The sequence below is a fragment of the Petaurus breviceps genome, unplaced genomic scaffold, assembly GCF_028583685.1.
Source record: "Petaurus breviceps papuanus isolate PSGF00001 unplaced genomic scaffold, PetGlider_PUasm1.0 90925, whole genome shotgun sequence".
Taxonomy (NCBI): domain Eukaryota; kingdom Metazoa; phylum Chordata; class Mammalia; order Diprotodontia; family Petauridae; genus Petaurus; species Petaurus breviceps.
The window spans coordinates 4,799,664-4,807,728 of record NW_027187380.1 but is presented as its reverse complement, the minus strand read 5'-3'; positions in this window follow the sequence as shown (position 1 = coordinate 4,807,728).

The window sequence follows — 8,065 nt, the reverse complement described above, 5'->3', positions numbered from 1 at the left end:
TTACTTATGTTTTGCTTCCTTTCTCTTCTGATAAACCTCTTGCTTGGTGGGAGTCTAGGCCTAGCTATAGAGGGATTGGAAGTGTGGACCTAGAATCTAAATTTTATGACTTTGAGATAATACACTCACAGATGACCCAAAACAGTCTTGGCCTTTAAGAATCACTTCAGGAAATCTATTGGCAGTCCCTAATTGCTTCTGATAAGGAGCTGAACCCATAAATTAATAGTCAAGGAGCAATTTCCTTACTCTAGCCAGGGGTAGGTTCTGGAACCTGTAGCCTTGAGCCCATTTGTGGCCCTCTAGGGCCTCAATCTTGACTGAATCCAAACTTCACAGAACGAATCTATAATAAAAACAAATCCATAATAAAAACAAATCCACAAAAGGATTTGTTCTGTGAAGTTTGGATTCAGTCAAAGTGCCACATTTTGAGAACCTAGAGGGTCACATGTGGCCTTGAGGTTGCAGGTTCCCCAACCCTGCTTAGTCTCTGTCCTCCCAGTGATTTCCAAACTATATAAAAATTGCTTTATCTCCCTTTTCCCATAAACTAATTTGTATAAATTTCTTATTTACTTCAATAAAATTAAGAATTTATTATAATTTCCATAACAATCCATAAATCTTAAAAGTACTGTAAAATTACATAACATGTATGGATAAGATCCTTTAAAAATTTCATATTTGAAACTTGAACAAATAACCATAATAATCATATTGGTAATATGATGGGTGAGCTTATTTGGGAGCACAAAGCTTTTCAAGATGTGGCATCATTGATGGTTATTTCTACTTGTAATCCTTTTTCAGCCACTGATTAAGACTGATAGTCTGTCCTCATAGAAGTTACAGCAGAAAAAAACTTATTTCATTCAAACAAGATATTATGAAGAATAGAAAAATACATTGCTTTGTTGGATAAATCAGAAATTGATTTACCCATAATGAGAATAATCAGGGGAGTCCACGTGATCAGCTGAACTGGGGTCCCTGCCCATACATGCTCCCTGGATGTTCTCAGTAAGATTTGCAGGTTCAGATGCTTGTTTGGATGTATTATCACAAGATGAGTATGTCAACCATTCTTCAGCTGGAGTAGGGACAAATGCATCCTATTTGTCAAATGAATTCCTTATATTTAGAAATATATAGGCCTTTTAAATAAAATGAGAACTGTTTTTCTGTACCATTCAAATGATTAATAAGCAGGTCTTTATTTTATTTAATTTAGGGGACATTTTTTTAAAAACTAAAACATTAAAGATATTATTTTGTGTATTTACAATCCATAGTCCTAACTTTCCCACACAAATTCAATCACTTTATCTTTCCACTTTATCTTTCTGGATAGAATATAAATTTGGGGATCTTGCATTTATTTGCTTAGAATATTCAGCTTTTCTAAACTATATAGCAAGGATAGAAGTTTCAGAAGGAAATGTTTATTATAAAATTGATTTGCTTTCTTTTTATTATTGTCACATATAATAAAAATGACAATTTCTTCTTTAGCTTTAAACCCTTTGATGTACGCCAACATAAGAATTCTCAATCATCTAGAAGTCTTCTATACTTTGTCCCCATATCATCACACAATTGTTCAAAGAGCCTTCCCTTTAATGAACTATAAAGTAGATTTCTCTTGAAACAACTTGAAAAACCATATGTACCCTCTTCCTTCATATTTCTCAGTATAAGCGATTGCCTGTGAAACACATGATAGGTCCAACTTGAATAAAGGTTGCATTTTAAATTTGTGTTTATAGACCTGTGTTTTGTCCTGACATTGTACAGTTCAGTACAGTTCTCCTATATCAAAACTCAATTCAATTGAAAATTTATATTGACGTGAAAGTACCATCAATAGGTTTGCAGAGTAATTAATCTCTGCTAGCATCGGTTTTAACAACAGATCTCATATGTAATTATTATTAACTAGAATCATTGCTTCATCTACTTCAACACAAAATAGAAAGGTTTTAGTTTCTCACATAATTGATGGCAAAGATCTTCAGATATATGACCAATTCTACTTCACACCGTATTTTCTGAATGTGGAACCATCAAACTCTTTTTCATATCAAGCAGTTTAGACCATATTGATAGCTATAGGTCATGCCACTGTTTCTTCTATCAAATGAGACTTTTTACACTTAACAATTCTGTAAATAACCTTATGCCATTGTAATGCCAGGCAATGGCAACTTCCCAAAGGTTCAAAATACCAGCATAGCTCTCCATTTTATGCAATGACAAATTAAGAACAGAGAAAAACAAAATAAATCATAATTCAAAATACAGCATTCATCAAGTGTAATTCAATTAATTTCTAAGTACTACTCCACCCCTGGAAAGTACATTCATTTAGTCAATCCCAAAGACCTACTTCTCAAATGGAGATTAGTTTCCAATCATAAACAAAGTACATTCATTTGGTCAGTCACAGAGCACAAAAAAGTCAAAAGTTTCCTACTCCTGGATCACAACTGAAAAGGCCATCTACCCCTGAGTTACAACAACCTTAAGCACAGTATTTAATACCCAAGTTTTCAGCAATCTCTGTTCCTGGGGAGACAAAGTTTAGCAAGGCCACAAGATACATGGCCAGTGTCCTCATTAATTCATTCTCTGTCTGCAGAACAGTCCTAGGACCCCTGAAAGCATTAGCAAAACCCCCTTCCAGGATTTCTGCAAACATACAACAAGAAAATCCTTCTTCAAGGCTTCTGAACCAACAGCAAGGTTCCAGAATCTCTGTAACAACAACACTGTCCTTCACCAGTGGATGAATCTGGCCAAACAATATCTAAACAGACAGACAAAGTACCAGCATCACAGCCATGTCTCCTCAGTCCTTGGCAGCTCCAGGTGGCAGCTCTCAAAAGTCCTGGGCAGATCGAACTGGCCCTTCTCTCTCACTCTGCCTCCACCATGCTGCTTCCAAAAACTCTTCTGCCTCTCTTCCTCTGCTTGTTCCTCTCTAAATCCCTGGCACCAGCTTCTCCCAGTTCATCCCTCTCTTTTCACATCAACAAGTCCATCCCACAAGTGGGATTCACAAGCTCTGGGTTTTAACACTCAACCCAAAAACCAATACAGGGAGATCTTTAAATTCCATTACTATTAAAGCCATGCAAACAATTCTTTTGATGCCATGGATATGGTTTAGAAAAAAAATTGGTTTTGTTTAGTATCTCATTACCTCTATAAAATCTCTTGTGCAGTCAATGTATTCCACATGCACACTTCATACTACTTATATTTCTGCTACTTACTTCTGCTACTTAATATCCTTGTGTATATTAGTTCCAAAAATCTAATGGAGATTTTTCTCTTTAAACAAGTTATTATTCATCTATCATGAAGGAACAATATTTTACTTTCTAAAATTAGAGAGAATTTTTAAAAAATCTAATTTGGGGTATGTGTTGCTTATCTAAGATATGTATATAGTAACATGAGATGCCTAATTGTATAGGCTTGTATATGGCTTGATGGAATAGTAATTTCTGATATCTTCCTCACCTCTCTCCAAGGAAGACTGTGATTCCTGCCTTGAGAGTGTTGAGCACAACCCCACCTTCCCTTACTTTAATTGATCTGTAAGCAACAATTCCACCTTCCCTTCCATTGATCTGTAAACAGGCATTTTAACATAACTTTTACCCCTCCCTTCCCTCTCCTAATTGACCCATGAGTGGGGGGTTCAGTCTAGGAAAAAAACTTGGGAAAATTCGAATATACATTGACCAATCACTGATTGCAGTTTCAGCTTACGTAACCTGACTATTGTAATCTCTTTAAAAACTGGCATATTGTTCATGCCAAGTTGCTGTCTGATTTGGGTATGTGACCCTGGCAGTCCTGTGGCAATAAAATCCACATCCAATTTTAATCTCGGGGATCTTCTGTCTCACTTTTTTATGCACAACATAAATTGGAGGCCCCAGTGAGATCTGCGGTGTTCCATGGCACTGCAAAGATTCCCGAATAAGAAGAGCACTCGGCCTTGGGAGGTAGTCATCTGCTCACCCTGATCCCTAGGGGGGCTAGCCCCTGATGACGTTCCAGGACCCCAGGTCTTGAGGAGGGAAAGATTGCATCTGCCTCCGGACTCCGACTTGCTCCTCATTCGGTCTTTAGTGGATCCAGGACCTCCAGTTTGGGGGTGAATAAAAATCTGTTCTGGTTAAAAATCTGTTCTGGTTCTGCTCTGGAGGGTGGAGGGTTAGACGTAGCCATTTGTGCAGGGGGCATCTCCTACCTGGCGAAGCTTTGGGATGCCAAAGCCTCTTGACCGTCAGTTTTCTGGTTGTTAATGTTTGTATGTTTGTTGTGTGTCCTGCGTTCGCTTGAGCTCATTTGCTTCTTGTTCAGTATCTGTGGGGGCAAATCAAGTAGCTAGGACTATTACTTGTTGGTATGTGTCCTATATGTTTTTTGTGTGTCCTGAGCTTGCTTGAGCTAATTTGCTTCCTGTTCAGTATTTTCAGGGGACAAAGCAAGCAGCTAGGGACTATTGTCTGTCCTTGTGAAGTTTTGTCTTGAGCTCATTCGCTTAAAGTCTCCCCGTTTTTATTCTGCAAAGCAGGTATTCGAGTGGCTATCAGATGAGCACCTCCAAGGGAGCTTTTCTGATTTCCACTGGGAAGACATATTTATTTATAAGACTAAACTGTTTGTCAGTCTTTTCATCCTAGGACATGGGAGGTTCAGCCAGTACATCAAAAACTCCCCTGGGTTGCATACTAAGCCATTTTAGAGTAGCCTATCAGGACCAGGCAGATTATGGGGTCCCCATGAAGAGAAAACTCATTTCTTATTGCATGAATGAGTGGCCCAAGTTTGAGATTGGCAGATTCAAAGCTCACTTTCAAAATGTCCACCAAAATTCTCCCTGTTGTTGTAATAATTTGAATTTTTTAATTTGGGAAATTTACAACTTCTTTACAAAATATCTTTGCAGATTCTGAGAATTAATCATTAAGAAATTGGAAATAGGATATTGAGATTGCTTAAAAAAATAGAAGGTTTTTAGGATTTTGGAATTGCTTAAAAGGAAGGTTTTTTTTGCTATCTCAGCTTGACTTGTTCCTTGAATTTGTAAAAGGAAAATCAATAGCATTTGTGCAACACTTGTGATCAGAATTGTATAGTGATTGTAAAATATAATGACTGGCATATTTTGGTATCTCTCCAACTTTGAATTCATGCCAGAATTGCTAAGGCCAATTATTGTATAAGTCATTTGATGTTATTTGATATTCATTGTTATTTTGTTGCCATATTTCTGAGATTATATTGTGTTTCTAAAAGTCTATTTAGCTAAGTGAACTTAAGAAACATTTTTAAAGTAAGAATAATATTACATCTATTAAAAATCTGAATTTCGTTTTGCATGTGTATTGGGTTTTTATGTTATAAAATTTGTTAATTTAAACTTATATTTGGGTTACAAACAGGCAATAATAATGTTGATATTTTACTAAAATTTTGGCTAAATTATGTAATTTGGAAAAATTATGAACTCTGATGTTAAAAACAATTTTCTTATTACTATTCTGAAGTTGTTGAGTCATCTAAGGATATATATATATATGTTAACCTGGATGTATGTGAATATACAATGTCTTGGGAAATTTATATTAGGCGCATTTTCACAGCAAATTAGTTTTAGGAAATTCCCATACTTGAAGGGAAATAATTATTTTATAATTATTATGTTTGTCAACCTTAAGTGAGACCTTTCTTAGGTGTGAGATTTGTGTCACTGGCTATGGGATGAATGATTTTCTGTGCAAAGCAATTTGGAAATTACTAAATTAAGATCACCAGATTGGTAATTACTTGATTTTGGTTTGAAGTTTAAATTTAGGTACATCATAAATGTTTCTGATATTGTTACTGGTAAATATTGGTATTATGAATGTTATAATAGAAGCAGTTTCTCATACTCTAAATGCTGTTAAATTAAGAATTATACTGTCAGAGGAACAAGAAAATGATGGTAGATGAAGTACTCTGACTATGTCAGAGTATCAGTTATGATATTCTGAAATGTAATTTAAGAAATCATTCAGTTTTAAGTTTTTCTTTTTAAGTTTCAATTCATAAATCAAGTATTTACAATAACATGCTTGGGAAAAACTACTTATTGGCAATTATGTGAAGAAAAGACCCTGTGAATCCTCTTCTAAGTTTTGTAAAACCTAGAATATGGAAATGAGGGCTTAGGTGTCCCAGAAAACAATTTGTGGGCAGGACCTGGCTTCTGCCACGTTTTAGCCTCTGGCTACAGACCTAGCCCCATATGAAACAGAGACAGATCTACCCAAATGATTTTGGGTCCCAGCTGTTTAAGGGGGGGAATGATCAGGTGCTTGGAATGATGGGGTACTTGGGTATCTGATATTTAGATTAATCAGAGTTACTTTAGTTGAGAGAAAAGAAAGATACCATTTTGAACCCCAGGTTAATTCAAACTATCTCTAAAGTCTATTTATGAAAAGCTGAACAAAGCAGATAAGAAGGTTAGGGGACAAATGGGGTTTATCCAGCCCCTCATGTTTCCAGATAGTTGATATCAGTTTTAGAAGTATGTTGAGAGAACATGAGGATGTTTTGGGAAGGCAGAAAGGTTTGTAATTAATAGCTCAATCAAATTTTAGATGGCCCTATCTGAAGGATACTAGTCCATATTTATTTAATAATTTTGGGGACTGTAAATTTTACTATTTCTCTAAGCCTTGATTACAGGAGTCGTCATAAAAGCTTATAATGGGATGGCAGAGGCTGCAGGCTGCAAATTGTTCAAGGTGGAATACTGTGCTAGGAAAAGTTTGGGGACAACCTCGGACACTGCCCAGGTGGGATCTCTCTGACTTTCCCAATTGTGCCTTTTCTTTCTGAAAAAGGAAACTTCCCACCTATTTATGCCTAAGCCTTGCTTTCAGCACCTGATTGCTTTCTGAATGACTAGTGGAGATGATTCATGCCTGGAATCAAACAAGGCTAAGGAAGTTTTCATTCTCGCAAGGTTTGACTTTGTCCCTCTCTTATTCTATAGCAAATTCACTGAGAAGTAATATTCAGGGCCAAATAAGTGAATAAATATAGAGATAACATCCTTCAAAAAAGGAGATGATTAGTAATAAGGCAAAAAGTAATGAAATAGATGCCTGATTGACCAGGATAGTGAAGTTTGAGGAGAGCAATAGGATCAGGCCAGATGACACCTGGGATTAAATACAGATGCATAAAATTGGTTTTAAAAACTTCCTATTATGTGAACTCATGATTTGAGCATGTTTGGGAATAAGATCAGAGGTATGGATTTTGGATTTTAGCACAAGGATTGTATAAGATACCAGTAAGAGTGAAGCTAATGTTAATTTGTTAATTCATCTGTCTGATAATTTTATAAAGGGCAGATAAAAAAAAGGTTTTTCGTATTTTAAAGGACTCCTATAACATACAGGATTTAGGAAATGTAGAAATAGCAAAGGATAAATAAACTGAAAATTCTCTGTAGTTTAAAAATATGGCACTAATCTTAGGTAATTGTACTAAGTTATATTAAGTCAAAATTATCTGGTCATCTCTAGATCTGAACTGGAGAAGCAAAACTCTTAAAATTCTGTAACTACATGAGCCATCTAGGATTTAAAAGTATTGTTTAAAGAAATAGGTAACTGGGATACAAAGGATTGTATGTTAATTATGATTCATATATATATGAATATTCATATATATATGGTCTGTATGTAAGTTTTATGAAGCTTCATATTATATTCATATATATATATATGGTTTGTATGTAAGTTTTCTTGGTTATCTTGGTGACATGTACCTGACTTAATGTAATTATGTCATTTTGTAAAATCATGAGAAAAACCTCATTGTATTAACTGAGCCTAGCCCTGTGTGGCTAAGGAAACTGAACTATTTGTTTGAACCTAGTTTTGTATGACTAAAAACTGGACCTTTATATGTAAAATCGTGTTTCTGGGAGCTCTTGTATTGTACATTTGAATCTTGTCATATAAGGATCATCCTCTGAGCC